This window comes from Nannospalax galili, unplaced genomic scaffold, assembly GCF_000622305.1.
Source record: "Nannospalax galili isolate Female #2095 unplaced genomic scaffold, S.galili_v1.0 scaffold188, whole genome shotgun sequence".
Taxonomy (NCBI): Eukaryota; Metazoa; Chordata; class Mammalia; order Rodentia; family Spalacidae; genus Nannospalax; species Nannospalax galili.
Window position 1 is genome coordinate 2,970,147 of NW_008360325.1, and position 26,310 is coordinate 2,996,456.

Here is a 26,310-nt window from a genome sequence, read left to right on the forward strand (position 1 = left end):
CACATATATATATATGGGCTATAGTTACAGTGCCACCCATGAGTTCTTTCCCATTGAGGGGACTTTAAGTCCAATTAGATAGCTGTTGATTATCCCACAGATAACAATGCAACTACTGTACCAATACAGGTAGTTTACTATGCTAGTTGTTATGGTTAGTTGGATTTAGGCCTGAGTTGGACCATTTTTGATCTTTCTCCATTAGCAACTTTCATAATATCCTCTAGAGCTATGAAAGCTAATCTTCAGGGAGAAGGCTTCCAAGTCAGTTCCTGCTCCATTCCCCCAAGTTTGAAGTGTGTCCTCTCTTCAGCGGCAGGGTCTTACCTTTGAAATCTGGGAGACAGCCAAGGGCTCTGGCAACAGCCTGTGTTATTTTTGGAGTCTCTTGGACTACTGTGACCAGCCACTCAAAGGGAGGTCTCTCCTATCTGGCTCTGTGTTTCTTGCCATACAGCCGCAAGAATACACGTGCACTAATGTCCAGACACTGTATGTGTATTTCTCAGGAAGCTCCCGAACCAACACATTTCCTCTGATTTACCACACCACCCAAGTGCCATTCACCTCTCCTCTCTCTCACCCCATCCAACTTCCCTCCTCCCTCCATAGTTCAAGTGCCCCCTGATTATCCCTGCCCTCCCCCTGATAACACCGGCCTTCCACCATTCCCCCTCTCCTGAGTTTCTGCCTTCCCTACCCTCATGGACCCCTGCATGGCTCATGGTTTCAAACCAGTCCACAGTCCTGGACTCTGTTGATTCTGGCCTTGGGATGAGGCAGAACATCAAGGCAGCAAGAGAGTGTGAGGAGGGGTATGTGTAGGGGGGCATTCCCCACCTCCTGGTGGCCAGGAAGCAGAGCAGATAGGTAATGGGACAAACTCCCAGTGATCTGTTGTCGTAACTAGTTTTTGTCAACTTCACATGAACCTAGACGTTCCTGGAAGGAGGGAGTCTCAGCTGAGGGATTTCCTCCATCAGACTGCGTGGGGGCATGTCTTTGGGGCATTTCCTTAACTGCTAATTGATAAAGGAGGGCCTAGCCCAATGTGGGTAGTGCCATCCCTGGATGGGTGAGCCTATGCTATGTAAGACAAGTAGCTGAGCAAAGCAGGAGAAGTGAGCCAGTGAGCAGCGTTCCTCCGTGGCCTCTGTTTCAGTTCCCACCTCCAAGTTTCTGCCTTGAGTTTCTACCTTGGCTTCCCTCAGCAAAGAACTCTAACTTTAGGATATAATAAACTCTTCTCCAAGTTACTGTTGGTCATGGTGTTTACCAAAGCCCCGGGAAGCAAACTAGAACAGAAATTGGTAGCAGAAGCAGAGTCTTGCTGGGTGAACCCGACCATTTATTTTTGTTTGTTTTTGGAGGGTCGTGGAGGATTTGGTAGCTTGGGATGGAAGGCCTTTGAGTGCTCAGAGATTAAAGAGCTGTTGAGAGAACTTGGAAGATAACGCTCAGAGCACTGCTGATGATGGAGGCTTGGCTTGTGACATTTCTGGGGAAGTTTAAGAGTTCCTCAAAGACTCTGTTGGGGTCATTCATGCATTCTGTGGCTTCTGGTCAGCTGGGGCTGAAGAATCAGCTGTGATTAACGGGAGATCAGGATCACCAAAGTGAAGCTTCTGTTTTATGTGGAAAACTGATGCTCGTTAGGTACGGCTAAAAGATCAGCAGCGATTAAGAAGAGGCCAGCATCGCTGAGGTGAAATCTTCTGGGAAGTATTTCCTCAGGGTCAGCACACAGAAGCTGTGATCCGGGGGGACCAAGGCTTCACCTCAAGCTGGCAGTGGAACTTGGAAATGTGTAAGCATCTCCCATGCGGTTCTAGTTTGGAGAGCATGAAAGCTTCAGGATTGAAGGAGTCATGGAGAGAAGCTGAGGCTTGGTACCATGTGCCACTGTTAGAGTCCGTGAAGGTCAGAAAACACCATTGATGGAGACGCAGCCTCATTTGCAGCAGAGACACCCCAGGATATTTGAGGTGCCAGGACTGTGGGACACCGGGCAAGGACAGTGGCAGGCGTGGAATACACCTGGTTTGAGCCTATGAGACAAGCTGTGTGTTCTGTGGTGGCAGAGCCAGAGAAATGGGACTGCCCAAGCCTTTTGGAGCTGGATCGTGAATAAGTCCCAGATGTCAGACATTGAACTTTTTATGATCTTGTATTTTGGTTTTGCTTTGATCTGACTGTAACTGTACCGTGTTTTTTCCCTCTTGGAGTATATTTAACTTGCTTTTTATTTTTACAGTAGTCCACAATTAAGAGACTTTAGATCTTTAAACAGACACTGGACTTTTTTTTTAAATTCTATTTATTATTTTTATTTTCTATGAGTGAGTGTTTTGCCTGTACAAATGTAAGTTCACCCGTGTTGTGCAATGCTCAAGGAAGCCAGAAGAGGTCTCTAGAACTGGAGTTAGGGATGACTGCTAGGTACCATCTGGGTGTTGAGAACCAAACCCACATGCTCTTCACCACATGCTCTTCACCACCGAGCATCTCTCCAGTCCTGACATTGGACTTTCAAAGCATTGAAATGGTTAAAGTTGTGCTGTATTTTATATTGTGATATTAAGGGACAAACTGCTGTGTTTGTTTGTTAGAGTTGAGAAAGTGTGTTATATTTTGTCAACTTGACACAAACCTAGACACACCTGGGAAGAGAGAATCTCAACTGAGGACTTTCTTCCATCAGAATGGCCTGTGGGCAGCTTCTTAATTGCTAGTTGATGGAGGTTCCAGCATACTGTGGGCAGTGCCAGCCTTAGGCAGGTGAGCTGAGGCAGAAAGGCAGCTGAGTTAAGCCAGTGGGAAGCGTCCTCCACAGCCTCTGCTTCTGTTCCTGCCTCCAGGTTCCTGTCTTGAGTTTCTGCCCTGGCTTCCCTCAATGATGGACTGTAACTTGTATGATGCAATAAACCCCTTCCTCCCTAAATGCTTTTGATTGTGGCGTTTATCACAGCATCAGGAAGCAACTAGAACACCTACTAACAAGGCCCCACTATCCACAGACCTACTGCCTCCCAGTGGTCAATTAGGTAAGAGCCCTTAGGAGCTGAGTCCTCTGGAAAGACCCTCAAGAATACTTAGGGATGGGTTTCACTGATTTCTGAGGTATCTCTCAGCCCAGTTGGTTGGCAGTCAAGGTCAGCCATCCTTTGAGGGACAGGCAGGGCAGGCACTCAGTTTCTTCGTCTGTCTCTCTGTCTCTTTTCCATCTCTGTGTCTCTGTCTCCCTCTTTGTCTCTTTATCTCTCCCTCTTTGTCTCTCGGCTTATCTCTTTGTCTCTCTGTCTCTTTGCTCTCCGTGTGTCTCCGCCTCTCCCTGTCTCTTTCTCTGTCTCTCTCTGTTTATCTCTTTTTTGTCTCTGTCTTTCAGTAGAAGGGAAGGAAGGAAGAGATCCATCTCCTTCATGGGGCCTGTGTCTGTGGGCCTCAGTTTCCCCATCTGAAAGACATCATCATGGACTGATGTTCCCCCCTCAGGCTGTTGTTTTCCATGAGTTCTGAGTGTGGCTCTTGAGCTCCGTCAGCACGTCCTGTCCAGTTCTATTTTGAGATGTCCTTCTTCCCTTGGCAAATGCAGTTCTCCACTCCCTCTCCTATCGCACTTGTTATTGAATAATATAGCTTTTCAAAGTAGCCTTCTATTTTTACTTTTCCTGTGGCAAGATAATTTCTAACCTTTTTCTCACCACCCAAGTCAATTTCCTTCGTTAATTTCCAAGCCTCTCCCTCCTACAGGGGCCTCACCTCTTGGTGCTTAATTGATTTCTTCTATCACATAATTCTGTGATTTCATCAATAAGCAATTTTAGACCCATTGTCAATTTCTATTTTTTATTTCATTTGATGTGCTCAGTGGCCACTGCTCGGATTAGACTCGAGATGAGAATTCATTATCTCTTAGATGCCAATTTTCCCCTGGAGCCTCTCACTAAGGCAAGAACATTTCTGGACTTTTATATTCCATTCTAATTAATTATTCTCCATTTCTATTCACTTGCCTGACTTCCATCTTGTGAGTTTAAGGTGTAAATTAACACCTACCTCTTGCTCCAAGTGTTATTTGGATGTTAGGAGGGAGGGCTTCTACAGGTGGATGAACTGTCCCACGCACTGCACCCTCCTGTAGAGAGGGCAGTGCCCGGGGGTCAATGTAAATCTCATTTACACTGAGTGGGATTTTCTGATGCCTGGCTCTGCTGATCTCCTTGTCCTCAGTGGGTATAAATTCCTTCTGTGATTGCTGCTGCCCATTGTACTTTGACTTGGTTTGAAAAGCCCTGTTGGCCTTGAGAAGATGGCTCAGTGGGTAAAGTGCTTTCTATGTGAGCTTGAGGATCTAAGTTCACAGCCCCAGCACCTGCATAAAAGCCAGGTGGGGCTATGTGTGTTTGTAACACCAGTGGGAGGGGGGACAAACAGACCAGATTCCTGGAGCTTGCTGGCCAGTCAGACTAGGCAATTGGTGCATTCTTCATTCGGTGAGAAACTCTGCCTCAAAAAATAAGAGGGGGTCAAGGGGTAGAGAGAAAACCAGTGCCTCCCTCAGCTCTCACCAGTGAAGCTTCCTTATACAACGGAGTGCGATGCACACAGAAGGCCACAACTGGCCAAGTTTTAAAGAATAAGAGACTGTAGAGTGTAGGATAGGCCTTCTATATGGAACCTCATCCACCCCAGGGACCATAGCCAAAGAGGGGGCGGAAAGATTATAAGAGCCAGGGCCGGTTGATGAGCACAGGGAAGCAGAGGCTTCCAGGTCACTGGCAGCTTGCACATGGGAACTTGTGACAATGGTGGCATCGAGCACAGGACCCATGTCAACTTAATTAAACAAGGGCCCAGGGGGGAGGAGAGAAACAGGTGGTGGGCTGACACTGGACTGAGAGCTATTGGACACTGATTGCTGCTCTGGTGAGGGAGCGTATGCCTTGCTTACGATCACTAGATGGGCTGACTAGACTCCAGTGGATGCATTTACACTGAAGAACATTTGGGTACAAATGCCTGAATGAACAGGACTTAACATGTATGGTGGAGTACATAACATGTATGGTGGAACACATAAGGTCTGGTGGGGGGAGGTATGGATGGGGGAGGTGGGGTCTAAATTTGATTAAGAACTGTTGTATGAACTTGCAAAGGCTCAATAAGAAAAATACAAAAAGATGGAGCACAGTAGAGGACACTCAGTGTTGACCTCTGACCTCCACATGTACACATGTGTGCACTCCCTTACATACATATGTACACACATGAACATGTGTGAACACATATAAAATAAGATACAATAATTAAAAGCCATGAAAATCTGGAGGCTTTCAAAAGGAGCTTAAGGCCGCTATGTCGGGCGTGGAAACCACCTGTCTCCACGCACGGGCTCCCTTGGTGCCTTGCCCATGGCAGATGGGTTTGGTTTGATGAGGCAGCCTTCTGACTTGCATGGACTGCCTCCTCCTCCTCTGTCTTTGAAGGGTGAGGGAGGATCATCTCCCATGTGAACAGTGTGACCCTCAGTGCATTGGGGCTTGCGTCTGCACAGCCACCTGTGCTCCTTCCTGTTGTGAGTTTCCAAGGTGCATGGAAACCGACCGCTAAGGCACTAATTTCTGCCTCAGGTACAACTGGAATGTACCCTGTTCCTGAGTGGTGGGACGCACCTCAGCGGCTGCAGCCCGGTGCTGACCGAAACAGCCCTGGTGCACTGTTCACCACAGGGCACCTGCCCCAGCCACTCTCCTCGTGGATCCAGCACAGTCACTTCAGGGTTGGCAGGGTCACCCCAGTGAACATCTGCCTTGTCTCAGCATCTCGTGTTGGAAATCAGCCTCCCCTCAGTGTGTGGTATGCTTGTTGTGAGGAGGCTGGGGAGCATAGGACTGGGAACTCATGATGGTATCACTTTTATTTTATTTTTTGAATAATATTTTATTAATAATTTGAGAATTTCTTATAATGTGTTTTGATATAGTCACCTTGCAAGTCCTCCCAAATTCACCCCACCACCTTACCAACCCAACTTCTGGTCCTCTTTGTTTCCATTTAAGCCCACTGTGTCCAAAAGGTGTGAATCCATCCCCTGGAGTTTGATTGACCACACCCCTAAAGACTCTTCTTCGGGTATCTATCAATTTCTGATAGTTCCTCAGTGAGGGGAGGGACTTTGTGCCTACCCCCCCATCCATGCTACCGTTTTGTCTGGCTTGTGGTCATACAGGTCTTGTGCATGCTGTCACAAGTGCTGTGGGTTCGGTTCATGTAAGCAACCGCCCTGTCATGTCTGAAAAAACTTTTATTGTGGTCATCCACTGCCAATGGTTCTCAAAATGGTTCTTCTCTGTGATGGCCCCTGAGCCTTTGGAGTAGGGAGTATGAAATAGATGTCCCATTTAGGGCCGAGCACTCTGGAATCTTACTTCCTACATGGAGACCAGTTGTGGGTCTCTGTGTGAATTGCCGTTTACTGGAAAAAGAGGCTTCTCTGATTAGTGCTGAGAGATGCATTAATCTATGGGTAGAATGACAAGTCATTTAGGGATCAGTTTGATACTATGTTTATTAGCAGAAAATAGTAGTAGCTTCTCCCCTGGGGTCTATGACCTATCTAGCCACAGGTTCCTGGCATGACTAACAGTTCTGGATATGGGTTCCATCTTGTAGAGTGGGCCTTAAGTCTAGCCAGCAAGGTTACTCCCATCACGTTCATGCCATTATTGTACTAGTGGGGCATACCTTGCCAGGCCAGTCATTATTGTAGCTTGCAGGGCTCACAACTGGGTAAGACTGACTATTACTCTTTTCCTCTGGTAGCATGCATAGCACCTTCCAGAACTATGAAAGTTATCCCATAGAGATGAAGCTTCTAGGTCAGTACCAGGTAGATTTCTCCATGTTTCATGACTCAAGTGTGTGGCGTCTTCAGTCCTACAATCAAGTCCTGGAAGATAACCAAGAGCAAAGGCAATAGTTTGTTATGTTTGGGCGGTGGGGGCGGGAGTCTGTGGGAATCCAATAGTCAACAACTCCAAAGGAGGTAACCAGTTTCTGCCACTGGACGTTACATGTATTAGCCTGTTGTGTCTGGTAGGAGCATTGTCCCCTAGTTGTGGGGTAACTGCATTTAAACTCATTTTATATATGTATATCTTTAGGAAGCTTCTGCAGTAGTACATTTCCTTATGAATTCTTCTAAATGTTGTAGTGTTAGTTAATTCCCTCCTCCAGCCTGCCTTCTCGCCCTGTAGAGTGAGCCTTAAATCTAACCAGCAAGCTTACTCTCATAACATTCATGCCATTACAGTACTAGTGGGCGTATCTTCCAGGCCACCCATCCAACCCTCCCTGTGTTGTCTTTCCCCTTTTGTATCACTGAATTCTATCTTGCCTCTCATAAAACCCCTTCTCCCAAGCCCCTTCCTAGTTTCCTGACCTTTTTGGACTTTCCAATTGAAACCCACCTATCTAAAGATTTAAAGGAAACATTTACATATAAGGGAAAGGGTGCAGCATTTGTCTTCCTGGATCTGGGTTACATCACTCAGGATGATTGACTCTAGCTCCGTCTTTTCACCTGCGGATTTTGTAATTTTGTTTTTCTTAATAGCTGCATAGCACTCCATTGTATAAATATATCGCATTTTCACTATCCATTCATCAAGTGATAGACATCTAGGTTCTTTCCGTTTCCTGATATTGTGATCAGGGCAGCAATGAACACGGATGAGCAGGAATTTCTAGAGTAGGATATTGCATCTTGTGGGTAGGTACTCGAGTGGTGTGGCTGGATTTCTAGCTTTTTAATGAACGTCCACGCTGATTTTTATAGTGGCTGCACCAGTTTGCAACCCCAGCAGCAGTGAATCATTGTTTGCCTTTCCCTATATTCAAGCCAGCGTTTGCTGTCCGTTGTTGTCTTGATCTTAGCATCCTGATTGGAGTAAGATGAACTCCCAAAGAAAGATGAACATTTAAAAAATACTTCTTAGCCATTTGCATTCCATTTTTTGAGAAGTCTCTGTTTAACTCTGTGCTCCAATTTTAATTGGGTTTTTATGTTTAGTCTTTTTAACTCTTTGTATATTCTAGAAACGAGCCCTCTATCAGAGGTATACCTGATAAAGTACATTTTTCTCATTCTGTAGACTGCCTTTTCACTTGAATGATGTCCTTTGATGTACAGAAGATTTTTGTTTCTTGTGGTCAATTGTTGGTCTGAATGCCTGTTCACGAAGTCCTTTCCTGTGTCTATAAGTTCCAGGGCGTTCCGCTTTCTCCTCTGTCAGACGGAGGGAATCACATCTCATGTTGAGGTCCTTGATGCATTTGAGTTGAGTTTTGTGCAGGGTAAAAGACAGGGATCTAGTTTCCTTCATTTACGTGAATCTACCCGGTCTGGCCAGTACCACTTCTTGAACTTTTATTCATGATATGGGTTCCATCTTTTACAAAATTTTAAAAACATTTGATTTGTTATTTTTATTTTATGTGTATGATTGTATGCACACATAAACTGCATGTATATAAGTGCACCTGTGTTGTACAATACCCACGGAGGTCAGAAGAAGGTATCAGATTCCCTTGGAATAAGTTACTGATAGTTCTGTGTGGGCACTGGGAATCAAACCTGGGTCCCCTGCAAGAGCAGCTCTTATCCACTGAGCCACCTCTCCAGTCCCATGATGACATTTCTTAAGGATGGCTTTCAGGAGGTGTGGTCATTGGTCTTAGTATCCCAAAAAGCCATAGTTCCTGACTCACTGGTCTTTGGCACATTCCGTTGTTTTTCACTTGGGAGATGGGTCATGCTTTGGTTTTCACCTTGGCCTGTAGGCGGCTTGGGAGCTACGGCTTCAAGGCAGTCAAGGCAGGTGCTTGTGAGCCCAGCCTCAGGTTGGGCCCCACCTTCAGTCCCCTCATCTCATTAGCTCATCCCATCACTAGTCCACCCTCTGCCATCGCTGTGTGCGGTGCTAGAATCGTGGCAGTGATATGTGTGGCTGTGCTCGGGATTGGGCCCCACCTTCGGTCCCCTCATCTCATTAGCTCATCCCATCACTAGTCCACCCTCTGCCATTGCTGTGTGCGGTGCTAGAATCGTGGCAGTGATATGTGTGGCTGTGCTCGGGGATTAGTTCAGGGATGAGCCAAAATGAACAAGGAGATAAACCAGACCATGTCAAACACTGGCGAGTGTGCTTGGATGAGAAAAGACAGGGAGGAAGGAAAGGAGGGAACTGGCTTTGAAATAGCAACTGTTTCAAAGTGGTAGTAAAGTGTAGACAGGGTGGATCTCTGAGGAGCTGTGATGGTTGATCCCCACTGTCAACTTAGTAGGACTTAGAATTGCCATGGAAGCAAATCTCTGAGTGTGTCTGTGAGGGATTTTCTAGACTGGCTTAACTGAGGTAGGAAGACTGCCCTAGTCCCACTTCCTGAATGTGGGCAGCACAACCCCGTGGGCTGGGCTTGAGGCTTGAATAAAAAGGGAGCTGAGCACAAGCATTCATTTCTCTGCTTCCTGACTATGGACATGATGTGACCAGCTACTGCCCACTCCTGCTGCCTGGACCGGGATGGTCTGTCTCCTCAAACTTTGAGCCAAAATAAACCCTTCCTTCCTGTGTGGGCAGGCTTTGTTTTCAACCTGACACACCTGGGTAGAGGCAGCCTCAGTTGGGGAATTGCCTCCATTGGACTGGCCTGTGGCCATGTCTATGGGGCATTTTCTCAAGCGTTGAGTGATATGGGTGGGGGGCAAGTCCACTGTGGATGGTGCCACCCGTGGTCAGGTGGTCATTGTATAAGACAGCAGTTTGACTATGGGCCAGGAGAGAAAGCCAGTAAGCAGCATTCCTCCACGGCCTGTGCTCCAGCTCCTGCCTCCAGGTTCCTGCCCTGAATTCCTATCTTGGGCTCCCTCAGTGATGAACTGTGACCTGGGAGATGTCAGATAAAATAAACCCTTTCCGCCCTAAGTCAGTATTGGTCAGGGTGTTTTGTCACAGCAATTAAAGGCAAATTAGAACACTTCCTTAGGATGCTTTGATAAGCATTTTGTCCAGAAACAAGGGCAGTGACTATAGAGGAGACATTGTGATGAGTGAGAAGAGGCTGGATGTGTTACAGAGAACAGCAATACCTTCCTTGGGCCCACAGAGGACCTCGACTGTTGTAGGAACAGCCAGGAAGCCCCAGAGGCTGGAGGCAGGGAGGGACCGGCATAATCTGCAAGTGTCTAGCTGTTCTAGTGATCCTGTGCATATCTTTTGTGAAATCATTCTCTGAAACCAACGAATTAGCAAATTCATAAACAAGTGCCCCTGAGCTGACAACCCTGTGCCTTTTGATCTTCCCTCAGCAGTCCATGTCCTGTGACCGTGCGTATGCGCATGTACACACAGAGTGATGGTCTCTGTGGTTCAGTGTTTGTCTCAACAGGACGAGGACCCCAGCAGAGCCTTCCTTGAGATGCTGTGGAGATGAAATGAGCTAACGCTGACCTCGGACTGAGAACAGCCTGGCCCAGAGGAAGGGCTCCATAGGCAGGCGTCGGCTCTCATTAGCAGAGTGTGTACATTTGCCATGTGGGACTGGTTAGGGAGGGCGTGAGTCTGGCCATGGTTCCTGACACAATCAGTTACATAAGTTCTGATGGTGAGTGCTCTGTGGACAGCTGGCAGGATGTATATAATCTAATAAGAACTCCTAACTTCTTTAAAGCCCTGAAGTGTTTCTCCCACTAATCTCACATTTGGTTTAGAGAATGATGTCAGCTTACGAGAACCAGGGGGTTGATTGAGTCCCCCACCCTCTGTGGTGGGATTCCTGAGGGTCCACACCCAAATGTCAAGGGAGGTAAGCAAGCATGTCCAAGGGCTGCCTGCCAGCTCTAGAAGCTGGCAGTTTGGGGATGCTGTCAGGGTTGGACTGAGGGGCTTAACCCACCATCTCCAGTGTCTGGGGAAGGTACAGTGGAGCTGGGAAAAGTACTTCTCTAAAGAGCCAAGAAGGGGAGGGGCCCAGGAAAGGACCTGTTGTCACCTGAGGCTGATCCCCCCAGAGAAGTGGATGGGACTGTCATTTTCATATGGGAATCCACAGAGGGTGTGGGGACCTCAGATCCCAGACCATGGATAGAGCCTTGAATCCCAACGTTAGGGTCAACCAGGGCTACCCATCCTGAATTCTGTTCTCCTGGCTCTACCTGTGCTTGCTCTGGGCAGTCTTCCCTCGTCAGAGCCTGAGCCTCAGTTTCCCTGTCTGAAAAATCAAAGAAAGGAAACATGTCTCGGTACCCGTTCAGACTGCACGTCCTTACAGTTCATGGCGCAGTGAATGGTAGAGGGATAGTCTGGAACGTTCCCTCCACTGTCACCCCCTCGAGCTGTGAAACCTGGGCCCCAGCTGGGTCTGCATTACACATGAGCAAGTTGGTCTCAGGCCTCGGCAGAGAGGGGTTTGGTAGCCTTTGCTTCCCAGAGCAAAGCTGTCTCTGGGCACTGAGTCAACCTGGACACCGAGGAGCCTTGGTCTCCTGATTCTCCTCACTGCCCTGGTGGTTAATTGAGCACAGGACAGTATCTATGGCGTGTATACAATAAACATTGCTTCAGCCATCTGGAACTGTCTTCCTGCAAGCTGTCCATCACTTTGGGGACCTAGGCCAAGTGCTGGGAGGATGTCCTGCTTCAGAGAGAAGGAAAGCTCCCTCCTCACCACAGCCCTGCCCTCCAAATTTGCCAGCGTGGCATTGCATTCCCACTGCAGCGGCAGGGCCTTGACCCTTACCCTGACCCTAACCTCAGACATGAAGTCGTGCTGAGGAGTGACTTCCAGATGTGTGGGACAGAGCTACAGCCCCAGAACGGGCAGGCACAACACAGTATGTGCAAACCCCCGTGTCTCCCTGACCTTGAAGGGAAAGCGCCTCACTTCTCTCTCTGTGTAACTGACACAGGAGGTGATTTTCCTCTGGCGTATCTGATCAAAGCGGGGGTCTGCTGCGGTGGGAAGTCAGACAGCAAAGCATTCTTAAAAGAGGCTGCTGATCTAGAAGATTGAAGCACCCTGCTTTGGTGGTAGTTGGGGGGCGGTATCAGGGAATCTGGGAGATGCGGAAACCAGGACGGTGCAGTGAACGATCTGGGATACTGTCAAGAGGCCAGGGCTGTTTTGCTGTTTTTTTGCTTTATAAGTTGTTTAGGGTGAAAAACGTAAAGATGCTTGAAACTGAGGCATCGCATAGTCAGTCACACAATTATTTTTTAAAAAATATTTTATTTATTATTTTTATTCTATGTGTATGCATGTATTGCCTGCTTATAGGTAAGTGCACCCATGTTGTGCAATGCCCGGGGAGGACAGAAGAGGCTGTCGGATCCCTTGGGACTGGAGTTACGGACAGTTGTTAGCTGCCATGTGGGTGCTGGGATTCGAGCCTGGGTACTCTGCAAGAGCAGCCAGTGCTCTTAACCGCTGAGCCATCTCTCCAGCCCCCACGGTTACACAATTCTTAAGCATGCAACTCCATGAATTTTATATTTACAGGCACTCAGCAAGCTCTATGCAGCCATAGGGATCTGTTTTGTTGTTGCTCGAGATAGGGCCTCCCCATGTTGCCCAGGCTGGCCTAGAACTCTCAGTCCTCCTGTCTAACTTCTTAGTGCTAAGTTACAGACAAGCTCCACTGTACCCAGCATTATAGGGTGTTTCCAGTACCTGGAAGGTTCTGTGCCCCCTCAGTTGACAGCCTCCCAAGGATAATGCTGGAGCTGTCTACTGCTATGGACAAGCCTTAGTCTGTCCTGTGTTGTTATCTTACAAAGGACAGAAATTTATTTCTTATAATTCTGGAGCCTGGGAGTCCAAGACTCAGGAGCCTCAAGCAAGGGCTTTCTAGCTTAGCATCCCACAGTGGAGAAGCACACAGATGAAGGGGGCAATTCCTTTGTCAGCAGGAAGCTGTGCGCCCCCATAGCCAGCTACACTTTGAATAAGGACATTAACTCAATCCCTGTTACAGGCATGCCTCTCAGCATTGTTCTATCGGGGATCATTTTCTAACCCACGGACTTGATGTACAGAGCCAAACCAAGGCAGATGGTCCTGAGCAGATAAGAACAGCCCCAGGAGTAGTGCGTGCTCCTGCACCTCCATTCTTCATCTCCACAGGCGGCCACGAGAGTCACCTGTGTGGCTGCATGTCAGCAGCTCATCCTTTTCTTCATTGTATAGTATTCTGTACACTAGAGTATGGTTCCTTCATCCCTGCCACCATCGTGGTGTCTATCAAAGACACGTCTTTGCCTCCTCTCTTCCCACCCGCCAGCTGACTTGCAGCCAAGCTCTCCAGGCTGGGACTGGAAATGTGGCTGGTAGAGGGGACGGAGGCCAGTGGACCAAATTCCCACCTGGATTTGGGGGAACCATGACTAGAGGCCTCACTGTAACACCAGGACATGAAGGCTGCAGGCAGAGGTTAGGTACCAACTGGAGGATGTCTCTTCAGGCTTCTAGAGGCTGCCTCATCCCCTTCTCTGTGCTGAGCCTGACCGGAGTCCCAGGGCTCAGGGAGACAAAACCTGGAGCTCACATTCAACCCTCTTCAGGGGCGTGTGGGCAACTTTTGAACTTCAGAAGCTGGGCCAATGAGAGCTTTCGGAGGTAGAGGGCTACACAGGTTCTCCAGTGGAGTCCCTTCCCCACACTCTCAACTGGCAGCAAAGCCTTGGGGATGACTGGGGGCTGAATTATTGACCGGCAGCCCATCTTCCCCTCCAGTAGTTGGTGGACAGTGAGCCTGCGTGACACTGTATGTCCCTAAGTGAATATTCGTGATCCTGGGGGCAACAGTGTTTTGCAAAACAGATTTTGTTTTCTAAGGAAGAGACACTGAGAGGTTCCCGGGGGCCAAAGTTTGGCGCTGAGACAAAGGCGTCAAGGAGGCTGCAGAGCTGGGGGCATCTAGGGCCTTCAGGAAAACTGGGTGCTCCAGGCCTGAGAGTTTGCTTTCTACAAGTAAAGAATTTAATGAGGGTTTTCACAAGGGTCAGACAGCCCTGGATGAATGGTTGATCTGAAAATAGCCTCAGTGGGCACTTGAGCTTGAGAGGTTTAAAAACAGAAATAGTCTTCAAAGAAGGACACGGGGGTGACCCGGCTGAAGCATCGTCTCTGAGGGCGCAGGGACCTGTTCCCAGAGGCCCCGCCTTGCCTCGAGTGGCCAGGGCACAGATGCCTGGCTCTGGAAACTTGGCTTGGCCAGGGTCAGAACAGGCCATTAGGGTAGTAGGAGACAGGTCCACATTCTGTTCTGTCTACCTGCATCTCCTAGGACTTGCATCCCTCCACATCCTCAAAGCCCCAGTCCTGAACAGGAAAGACTGGGCGTGAGCAGAATGTTCTAGATAGAGAGACCTGCCTCTTACTCTAAGTGGTATTAAAAAGAAATGTTTGACCTGAGCAGTTTTAGGCAGCAAGGAATGCTTTATTTCAGACTCTTGCGAAGGAGCAATACATGGAATTCAATTCTAAACACAGTGAAGACAGCCGAGGCCTTGGAACCATCAGACAGAATGGAGGGATCTGTGGGTAGGAAATCCCAGCCTTGACCTGAATGTGACCTCTGGGCTCACGGTTGGAAACTGTACAGAGATGCCTTCAGGAGCTACTAGGCCTGAGGGCCAGCCTCAGGAGTCGTTAAAGCTGCCACACTGTGGGCGTGAACTTCCCTTAGAGCACTTTTGTTATAGAAGGGATCTGGCCCTCCTCACCCTCTCTCTCATGATACGGACCCTCTGGCATATTATGACAGCATGGGGGACCTGAGGCCCCAAGTGGCAGTCCTGGTGGCTGTCCACGAGAAGATCAGGGCTCGCCCACCCTTCGCTGCCTGCCCTGGGATTTGAGGCTCTACTTTCTCCATCACGTGACTCTCACTGAGAGAAATTTCCCTGATGGCTGCTGGCACAGATTTTTCCAAAACAAGCAGCAGTTGCTTCTTCCCTCTAACCATCCGTAAATGCCACGTCTCTTGGCACCGCTGTCTTCTCTCCCTTCCAGCCACCAGCTGTCCGGTGCGCAGTGTTCTCCAGAGCCAAAGCTGTAGAGAAGGACATGCCTGCTTCAGTGATCTTTCTTTGGGGCCAGAGAGCTGAGAGGGACTGTAGGTTGGAGAAACATAATGAGAAACCCTAACTGAAACTGTGGGGGTGGTCAGGAGCCTTGCTGCTGCACCTCCAAAGTCAGGGGCCTTGCATCTGCCCCCAATGATTTCAGCAGGGAGAGGAGACTCCTTCAGGGACAGGGTCCTGGAGACATACTCTGTCTGAGCTACAGAGCTGTGGAATCTCCAAGCTAGAGGGGACCTCAGAGGTAGAAAGAAGAGTATTTAGCTCCTAAGCCCCTGTGGACTAGGGTGCACTTACTTCATATGACAGATGAACAAGCTGACATTGGTCTAGTTACTGGAAAGCTAGGATTCATGGGACTGCGATGTGGCCCAAGTCAGGGCTAGTGCTCTACAAAGTGCACTCCGATCCACCGCCTCTGTCTCCTGCCTCCAAGAACGGCAGCCACAGCCAAAGCCAGAACGGTACATGGTCAACTTTCCCTGCACACCAGAGACGTGCTCCTGGCTCCAGGAGGCTCTTTGTGAGCCTTGCACCAGTTTGGACAGATCTCTGCCCCAGCCCCCAAGACTCCACCTTGAGCTCCTGCCCTTGGCTGCTTCCCAGGCTGCTGTTGCATCTGCGGAGATGTGGTTCTCTGTTCAGTTGTGTATGGGGGTGGTGAGCAAGTTCAAAGTCAACGTTGCAGGTTCGGTTGGACCGCTGACCTGGACTAAAGTCAGAAGGCCTCCCTGTCACTTGCTTCCTTCCATCTTGTGTATGTTGTGCGGGATGCACAGAAACAGCAGCAGATCCTTCTGTGGAGCAGGGAGGAGGCAAACAGAGCTCCTTTCCAAGGCTCGTTGCATTGTGTAGACAACACGAGAGGTTAATATGTTTAGTATAGCAACGATGCAGGGAAAACGTCCATGAAAAGTCTTTGGGGAGTCACCCTCACATTCTCCCGGAGACATATAACTTCCTTGATGAGGACAAAGTTTAAAACGTTTATAGGCACAAACTTGATGAAAATTTGACATTTGATAAGAAAATAATTTGGATGTGCTTTTTTTTAATACTTTAAAACACAGAAGTAATAAACAACATCTATAAATGTCAAACTCTTCTATTTTGATTATGTTGCTTTGATTTTTATCAACTTTTTTTTATTAAAAATCCACATAAATGAAATAAGGAAGGGGCGGCGGGCACAAGAAGATAAATCTTACAATTATCCAGATGTAAGCAACAGCATCTCATTTTTTCCCCAGCACTGGGATTGTTATTATTTTTTGTCTTGCTGCAGTTATTGTGATGTTTTTATCTTTGTTGTCAAGTCTAGGAAGGCTGTGTTGTGATGGGAACTGGAATTAAATTGCAGAGTGAAGGTAGCTTTCCGGCTCAGACAGAACAGGAAGATGAGGGTGTGTGTGGAGCCCAAGACGTGCCTCGACGCTCAGCCTTTGGACAGTGGAAGGGAAGCAGGCCATTGACTCTCCTCTGGGACCACAGCCTTCATGTCAGAAGCATCTGAAAGTGTCGTCCTGGAGCCCTGCATGACCCACCCCTCCTCTCAGCCCACTCTCCATCCTAGGATTCTGTGTTTAGTTGAGATCTCCCATGGCAGGACAAGTACTCTTCTGGAAGAAAAGAGCTGACTGTCTGAGCTTCCTAGCTAGGCCCCAACATACAGGAAATGTTTGTGGATGCAGTTGGGAGAGGTGGGAATAGATGGATGGACTGATGAATACATGTGTGATAGATACAAGAATGGAAGTAGGAAAGGAGATTGATGGATAGAGAGACAGATGAGAGGAGAGCAGAGGAAGGAATGAGGGGATAGGAGGAAAGGACATGGATGGGTGGGTGGAAGATGGGTGATTGTTTTTCACCTTGCTGTGGTTATTATGAAGTTTTATTATTGGCTAGACAGGTGGATGGATGGATGGATGGATGGATGGGTGGGTGGATGGGTAGGTGGGTGGATGGATGAATGGATGGATGGATGGATGGGTGGGTGGGTGGATGGATGGATGGGTGGATAGATGGATGGGTGGGTGGATGATGGATGGATGGGTGGAAAGTTGAAAGGACAGATGGATAGGTGTAGGAATGGCTTTTCTGGGATGCCTTCTGTTGCAAATGGGAAACTTACCTAACCTCACAATCAAAGTCAATCTTATGTTTTGAGGTTATTTAACACTATCTCAGCTTATTTATAATGTAAACAATCTTACTTAGGCTTCTCTTGCAAGCTCAACATGATGGATGCTTGTGTGTCTTGTTCTGGGTCAGTAGAGGTCAGCAAAGAAGATCCTTCTCTGATAAGACAAGTTCCTCTTTTCCCGTGTCATGCTGGGTATACTATTTCAATAAATACAGAGCAAGCCGCTTGTTTAGGGGAACAGTTCTGAGAGAATTCAGAAGGAGCAAGCTCTGAGAACAAATCGGGTTCACTCTTGGTATTAAATGATGATGAGTCAGGCTGTCTTTGCTCAGGCCACTGTATTGTGGCATCTCTGCCACAGACAGGAAGAAGGAGGATGAGGTGGATGGAGAAGGGATGCATGGAAGGTTGGAATGATGACTGGGTGGATGGATGAGTAAAGATGGAGATGGACAGATTGCAGGGAAAAGTAAAGGTTGAAAAGCAGAGATGAGGGAGGGAATGAATTTCGCTTGAGCGTCAGTCCCGCCTGCTGGCAAGCAATCATAGATCCTGTGATGGTTGGTTTTAATTGTCAGTTTGACACTCGAGTCACCTGGGAAGAAAGTCTTGCTAAGGGATGATGTAGATCAGACCAGGCATGTCTGTGGGGAGTGGTCTTAAATGAGGTGGGAAGACCTGTCCATTGTGAGTGGCACCTGAGTTGGGGGTCCTGGATTTTATGAGTAGAGAGGAGCTGAGCCGGAATACGCATACACACATTTATTTCTCTCTGCCCTTGATTGTGGATATGAATAGTTGCTTCAAATTCCTGCCTTGACATCACCCATAATGATGGACTGCGAGCTGGAATTTGAAACTAAATTATCCCCTAAGTTGCTTTTTGTTGAGGTATTTTAAAATATTTTATTGAGTCTTTGAGAATGTCGTAGACTATATTTTGATCATATTCAGACCTCCTCCCACATCTCTACCTCCACCTTACTAACCCCTCCCAACTTCGTGTCCTCGATTATTATCTTTCTTAAAGGTCTATCAAGTCAAATTTGTGTTCCCTCAATGCTCTAGGGTGTGGGCCCATCTTCTGGAGCCTGCTCAACCCAGCGGGTGGCACATCCTTAAAGAAAACTGACTTTCCATCTCCCAGCAGCCATCAGTTGCCAAAAGTTTCTCAGCCAGGGCTAGGGCGACCTGCCTACTCCCCACATTCATACTGGGGTTTTGCCTGCCCTGGGTAGGTATTGTGTATGCTGTCACATGCACTGTGGGTTCTTATGTGCAACTGTCATGTTGTTTCCATACAACCGGTGGCACATCCTTAAAGAAAACTGACTCTCCATCTCCCAGCAGCTATCAGTTGCCAAAAGTTTCTCAGCCAGGGCTAGGGCGACCTGCCTACTCCCCACATTCATACTGGGGTTTTGCCTGCCCTGGGTAGGTATTGTGTATGCTGTCACATGCACTGTGGGTTCTTATGTGCAACTGTCATGTTGTTTCCATACAACATGGTTTCTTCTGTAGTTATCCACCACCTCTGTCTCATACACTTTCCACTTCCTCTTCCACCACATGCACTATGGGTTCTTATGTGCAGTTCTGTAGTTATCCACCACCTCTGTCTCATACACTTTCCACTTCCTCTTCCACAATGATCCCTGAACCTTGAGAGGAGAGGGTGTGATGCAGGGCTGAGCATACTGCATACAGTCTCTTATTCACCGCTCATTGATTGGTTGTGGGTCTCTGTGTTAATCGCCATCTGCTGCAAAAAGGATTTCTGATTGAGAGAAGCACCAATTTACTGGTGTAACAGTAAGTCATTAGGAGTCGGTTTGACACTGTCCATTGAGCGGAATAATTGCAGTAGGTTTTCCCTTGTGAACTGTGACCTGTCTAGCCACCGGTTCTTGGCTCTGATATTTTATCACAGCAACAGATACGAAACTAGGACAGATTCGCAGCTCTTCGAGGCATCGGCCCAGGCCGAATTACTCACAACTGCCTCCTGTTGCTTATTTTTCCCCGAGTCCTCCAAACTCAGGAACAAAACGGGAGATAAGAAATCTCTTAAGACGGTCTGGTCCTTGTGCGCTACTGAGAAGCAACCGCCTGTGTCTGCAGAACGTATCACTCCCTTACCTTACGAGAGCCCAGAGGAGATCATCGTCCTCATTTCACAGACCAGGAAACCGAGACTTGGAGGGGACACGTTTATCCAAGGTCAGACTACAAGTGACAAGGTTATAGCTTCTCTCCCTACCAAGTTCCATCTGGGCCCTAAGAGGCTGGGGTGTGCTGGAGGCTGGGTAGGGGAGCCCCAGAGCAGGTGGAGTCTCTGTAGCTACAGCATGTGGAGCCAGGGGGCACACACAGAACTGCCACAGAACTGGAGAGCCAGGAGCAAGTGTTTCATTCAGACACTGGTTGCTGGTTACTGCCAGGTCCTTGGGTTCCTTGTTCATAACTGACCAGTCCTCTCCCTCCCCAACTTGATCTTGGGGTTTGGACTCAAGGGTGTCAGCCGCATGAACAAGTCATCAGGATAGGACCTGTGACTATTCCTTCTGAAAATGAGACGTCAATTCCTCGACAACATGAGAGTATTCTGATCTCCCTGTGCTCATCTGTGGAGGAGAGAGAGGCAATGGGATCTACTGCTGCCTCAGGGATCCTGGGGGTGGCCAAACTACGGTGAGTGTTTAAGCACCATGTTCTGTCTGGCCTGATCCAGGTGTGCTGCTGTTACGTACATTCTTTGTGAAAAGAACTTTCTGTTAGTCTTTGGGGTTTCCACATGTTAGCTGCCTCTGTGGCTTTGAACTCCAAAATGTTTGTGACCCTGGAGGCAAATGGGGAGTGTGTGCACCAGACCCCTCAGGCAATCAGAAGACGACCTCCAGCATCCCAGTAGCCCAAGGAGCTCATCTTTAAGGGGCTGCTGGGAACTGGGAGAAAAGAGGGAGCCACCCCCACATCTGCCTCCATGACCTCCCCCAGCACCACATGATGGGGCCTCATCGTCCCAGAGCTGGAGATGCGCCATGGAAGCAGGTGACACGCATTCTCCCCTCTTGTGGGTGTGGACCACTCTCATTTGCTGGAAGATCTGTGTAGCCTGTACTCTGAGGCCTGATGGCACAGGCAGTTTTTCTCAGTGTTTGTGGGGCTGAAACCTTCATCTCAGGCTGCTCTCCATTTCTTCCCCAGCACACTCAATTTGCTGTTGTTCAGATCCCCAGCTCTTGTACACTAAGTGCTGGGCACTGTTATGGAGTTCGGGACCACCAGGAAAGACTACCCAGACTCAAAAATTTCCAAATCAACCAAATTAAGATTTTACAATTTTATTAGAATTTTAAAGAAAAAGAAACCCTCAGGGCAGGTGAGCTGGTAATCATGGAAGCTGTCTTAAGGAGGTGAATGGTGGGAATAAAGAAAGAAAGCCGTGAAGCCAGGCGGGTTTAGAGCCTGCCTGGATGGTCAGACACGTGGCTACTTGGCAGCTGCATGGCTGGGAGAAGGAAGCTTTAGAGGAAAAGTAAAGAAATACAGGATGCTCGGGGCAGCCCAAAGCCTTAAAGAAAACATGTTAGTAAGAAAGGCAGGAAGAAGAAAAGGGAAATTAGGTTTCCCGCCGGCACCTCACAGACCACAGGGCTGTAGCTGGGAAGCTCTGCGCCAGTAGGCAGGATTCCAGGCTGGAAAAACTCGCTATGTCATTAACGCACTAGGTATATTCGCCCATCTATTTAAAGCATGACCCGCCTTCCTAGGGTGGTCATGATTGACCAGTTAAACTTACACAAAATGGAGGCACTTAGGGTATTACAGCACTGAAAAGCCAGGCAGGAGTATTGGGCATGCTGCTTCTTTCCTGGAATCTGCCTGGCAGATGCAAAAGATTATTCTACGTTGGAAGGCAAGGGCCGTGAGTGAATCAGGCAGAGCCCTTACAAGCCCACCAGGGCAGGGAGACAGAGGGGGCTGTTGTACTATGCACCCGACTCCACAGGACGGGTGTGGGACAGCACCATGAGGCTGAACTGGAAGGAAGCCCTGGGCAGGAGGACGCTTATGGTGGCAGAGGTTTGAGTCTCAGGCAGGAGCTAACCTGAGCCCTGTTGTTCTAAAAACTCCATCAGGCTCACAGTATATACAGAGGGAAGCCAGCACCGGTGTGGGCACAGAAGGGAAAGGCCAGTGAGGCAGAAGTCCAAAGCTGACCATTCTGTGGGGACAAGTCAGGGCCTGGCTTCAGGGAGCATGGGAGTAAATGGGGCCGAGAGGTGGAGACAGGAGCAAATGGGGCCAATCCCCTGCGTCTGGGAGACATCTACTCCCAACTGCCTGTGGCTAGAGATTGTTGTTCCTACTGGAGCATCATGAGTGGGGACAGTGTGTAGGGAGTGGGTTCCTCCCTCCAGCACATACATCATAGCGACCCAAGCCTCAGAGTGGTTCCAATGGTCCATGGAAAACTGGGCCAGAGGGCAGGAACTGAGGAGCACATACTGAATGTAGGGGTGGGTGGAGGTTGCTCACCCTGCCTGTGCTGGTGGAGATGGCCTCTGAGCCGGCCTTGAGTGGTCACAAAGGTGTCTCCGGGGAGAAGGGCACCACCTGGGTACTATGGACACAAGGGCATGGGGGGCAGGCCGCTCTGGTTAATGCCACGGCCCTGTTTGGCTGGGCTGTCTTTTCTGAAGCACTCACAGGTTAGACACCTGAGGGCAGTGAAGGGCCTCACACTCCAGGTGGTGTCCCCAGACTGGTGACAGGGCTGGGATATCTCAGAGTCTATTTTTAAACCCCAGTGGGGCTGAGTTTTTTGTTCTTTCCTTTGTCAGCAGCCGCAGAGGCCCTGTGTTACCCCAGCACTTCAACCCTCCAGGCCGTGTTGGGTGCTATTTAAAAGCATCTTGATCCAGGCCAGAGAAAGGGGTAATTGGGGGCCTGGGAGATGAAAGGGGTAGCTCCCCCACTGTGTGCTCCTTGCCGAGGGGTCAACAAAACCCTCCTTGTGGTCCAGCCAATTATAGCCACCAAGGAAGGAGACTGGGCCAGACAGGAGACGTGACTGCCCCCCTCCCTGGGGTGAACCAGGGTCACTGCTGCCGCCCACAGAGCCCTGGGCCTCCGGGTCAGCCTGGGAAAGTGGCCCCGGGCTGAGGCCCAAAAGCCCTGGGACACAGCTTGCCCTGTTTAGCTGGGGGACATGTCTACCTACCCTGTGAGCCTGGGGTGATGTCTGCGGGGCTTGTTGGAACTGCTCAGAGCCTAGCAGAACATTGTGCTCTGGTGGCCCTGAGGCTGCTGAGCCCAACTGTGCCTCTAAATGACAAGATTGCACAGTGAGCTGGCCACTACAGATGCCCTTTCTGGACACCCAGCAGCTCGTCTGGGGAGGGCAGGTGGCACAGAGTTCGGTCCATTCCCCACTAGGCAAAGGAGGCTTGGGTGTCTACACTTGCCTAACTTGAACTGGGAAAGAGTCCCCGATGTGTTGCGAGGGTCTAGTCCCAAATAGCAGTCCTAGACCCTGACGTGGCTGCCCTCTGGCGTCCCAGGCTTCCTGCTCAATGATCCTCAGTCTAACACTATAAAAGACACACCAGCCGGGCACCAACTGGACACTGCCTGCTGAAGTGCCTCTGCCTGGCAGTATTGTTGCCTGTTTCTCTCTCTCTCTCTCTCTCTCTCTCTCTCTCTCTCTCTCTCTCTCTCTTTCTCTCTGAGAGAGAGAGGAGACAAGATATATATAGAGAGAGTGAGAGATTGATAGCTAGATGATAGATAATCTCAGACTGTTTCTGTCTCTTCTATTTCTTTCTGTCTCTCAGTCTGTCAGCAGCTCTCAAAATGTCCCTCACCAGTATCCTTTCTCAGAATGCACATTCTCAGGCCCCACTCAGCAGGAGCAGGCAGGGCGGCTCTGCCTTCCCAAGGGAAGACTGGCAACCTCCACAGCCTCAGGTAGATCAGACCTGCAGGGCCGTCTACCAGGCAGGGCTAGAGGGTGACTGGGTAAGTCTCAAGCCGGTTGAAGGGCAATAACCACCCCTTCAGGCAACGGGCAGTTCATCAGCCAGGGATAGATCAGCTCACTTGCCCAAAGGCGTCTACTTAGGCCACAAGCAAAAGGGCCTGCCTAAGGTCCCCATTAGCCTCTTTACACCTTCCTTCCTGGTCAGAAGCTTCCTACAGTGATGCTTTGTTTTGTTTTATATTTGAGACAGTCTCATGTTACTCAAGCTGGCCTTGAACCCTCCATCCTCCCGCCTCGGGCTCCTGATGGCTAGGTTTACAGAGGTGCAGCACCGTGCCCTACTAGGATTATTGTATTTGTACTCTTTGTTTTTTGCTTCAAAGTCTCTTCTAATGAACAAATAAAGTTGCACACATTAGCTGGGTGTGGTGGCACATGCGTTTAATTCCCATGCTCAGGAGGCAGAGGCAGACGGATCTCTGTGAGGCCAGCCACCCAGGGTTACATGATGAGACCCTGTTTTAGAAAAAAAAATTGTACAATTTTACATGGACCCAATGATACATCATGGAATGGTTTACTTGAACGAATTAGTACATGTCTTGCTTATATAATTAGTTGTGGGGGTTAGAACACTTAAAGCTTAAGTCTCTTAGCAATTTTCAACTATACAATGCAGTGTTTCTTGTCAAAGTCACCATGATACACGTGACACCTCTTAAACCCATTTCCCATCTAATGCAGTTCTGTAGTCCTTCGCCCTGTCTCCCCAGTCCCCCCCAGGCCTCCTCACCTGCCACCTCTGGAAGTCGCTGTTCTGCTTTCTGATGGATGAGTTTAAGTATTTTAAACTCACTTAGGAGAAATTATAGTGTGTCCGCCTTTTTGCACCCAGTGTATTTTATGGACAATCCCCCAGAGTCATCCACATTGTTGCAAATAACAGAATTCCCCTCCCTTTACAGACTGCGGCATCCCGTCGTCGGCTTTATGTGTGATGTTCCCTTTCTCCTTTCAGCCACTGAGCGGTCGATTCCCCATGGTGGCTATTGAAGTGATGCTAGGATGGAGACAAATGGGTGCAAACGTCCCTCTGACACGCTGTCTTTCCTTTGGATATTCATCCGGAAGTGGGTTTGCTGCATCACGAAGAACTTCTGCATGTGGGCTTATTTATTTATTTTTTTTTGAGGTGCCTCTGCACACTTTCCATATTCGCTGCACATGGTCAAGGCTTGTCATCTCATGGTTTTATTTATTTATTTGATAATAGTCATTGTGAGGGCTTTGAAATTATGTCTCATTGTGTTTGGTTTGCGTTCCCTTAATGGCTAGTGATGCTCAGCATGTCCGTACACTTCTTGGCCGCTTGTCTGCCTGCTTTTGAGAGTCTTTGCTGTTAAAAACAAGTGGGCTGGAGAGATGGCTCAGCAGTTAAGAGTGCTTGCTGCTCTTGTAGAGGACCCAGGTTTGGGTCCTAACACCCACATGGCAACTCACAATCACCTCTAACTCCAGTTCGAGGGGATCCAATGCCCTTTTGAGGCCCCTGAGGACACTGTACATATACAGTGCACATACATACATACATGAAGGCAAAGCACTCACTTACATAAACTAAAAATAAATTTTAAAAAGAAAAAGCAAACAGGTGGTTTGTTCTCTTGCCATTTGTTGCTTGGGTCCCTTAAGCATTGGGGTGTTAACTTCTTATCATATGGATGATTTGAAAACATTTTCTTCCTGGATTTAGGCTGTCTTTTCACTCTGCAGAATCTTTTCTGCTTGATATAATCCTAGCCACCTATTTTTACCTTTGTTGTCTGTGCTTTGGGGATGATAGTAAAAAAATCGTGTGCAAGACCCACATCATGGAGTTGTAGTTTCATAGTTTGAGGTCACATATTAGAATCTTTAATACACTTTGGGGTTGGTTTTTGTACATGATGTGAGGCTGTAGTTCAATTTTGGTTTCCTTATGAAGATGTCTAGATTTTGCAATAACATTTACTCAAGAGAAGGCCTTTTCCCCTTGCGTGTCCTTGGCACCTCGGTCAATCAGAGCCAAGATGCCAGAAAGTTTTGTTTGAAGACTTTGGACTGCTTGCCTTGGTCGTATATCTGTTTTCACGTCAGTATCATAATGTTTGGATTATTATAGCTGTGTCGTTGATTTTGAAATCAGCTTTCATACCTCCAGTTTGATTTTTTGCTCAAGGTGACTTTGGTTATCTGGAGACTTTTATGGCTCGGTTTAAATTTCAGCACGGTTCTTACCATTTGTGTGAGCAGTAATACTGGGGCTTTGGTAGAAGTTGTATAGTATCTGTGGGTATCTTTAGTAGTGTGAACACGTAACAAAATTATTTTTCCCAAGCCATGAACATGGGCTATCTTTCTGTTCATCTGTGTCTTTAACTTTTCTCATCAACATTTTATAGCATTTGTTGTGTAGATCTTTTACATGCTGGATGAAATTTATACCATGTTCTGCAGATAGTACAGATGGGATTGCTTTCTGATTTTTTTTTAAATAGCTGTTGTGTAATAGGTAGGCTGTAATTTTTATATGTCTATTTTTGTTTTCTCTAGCTTTTCTGAATTGGTTTATTGTGGCATTTTTTAAAATAGAGTCTTTGGGATTTTCTATATGTTAGTCATGTTGTATGCAAGCATATGATTAAATTCTTTTCTGATTTCGATGTCCTTCCGTCCTTCCTTCCTTCCTTCCTTCCTTCCTTCCTTCCTTCCTTTTTATTTATCGTGTCTAATTGCTTTAACTAGACCTACCAGTATCATGTTGGATAGAAGTACCAGAGTGGGTATCTTTGTCTTGTTTCTGATCTCAGAGGAAAAGTGCTTGGCTCACTACCTTCTCCTAACATGTCACCTGCAGAGTTGTCATGCATAGCCTTCTTGTGGGGAAGTACATTTCATCCATCATAGTATACTGAGAGCTTTTAATCTGTTAAAGGCCTATGCTTGCATTTCAAGAATAAGCAGCATTGGATCAAGGCGAATTCACCCCCCCCCCGAGG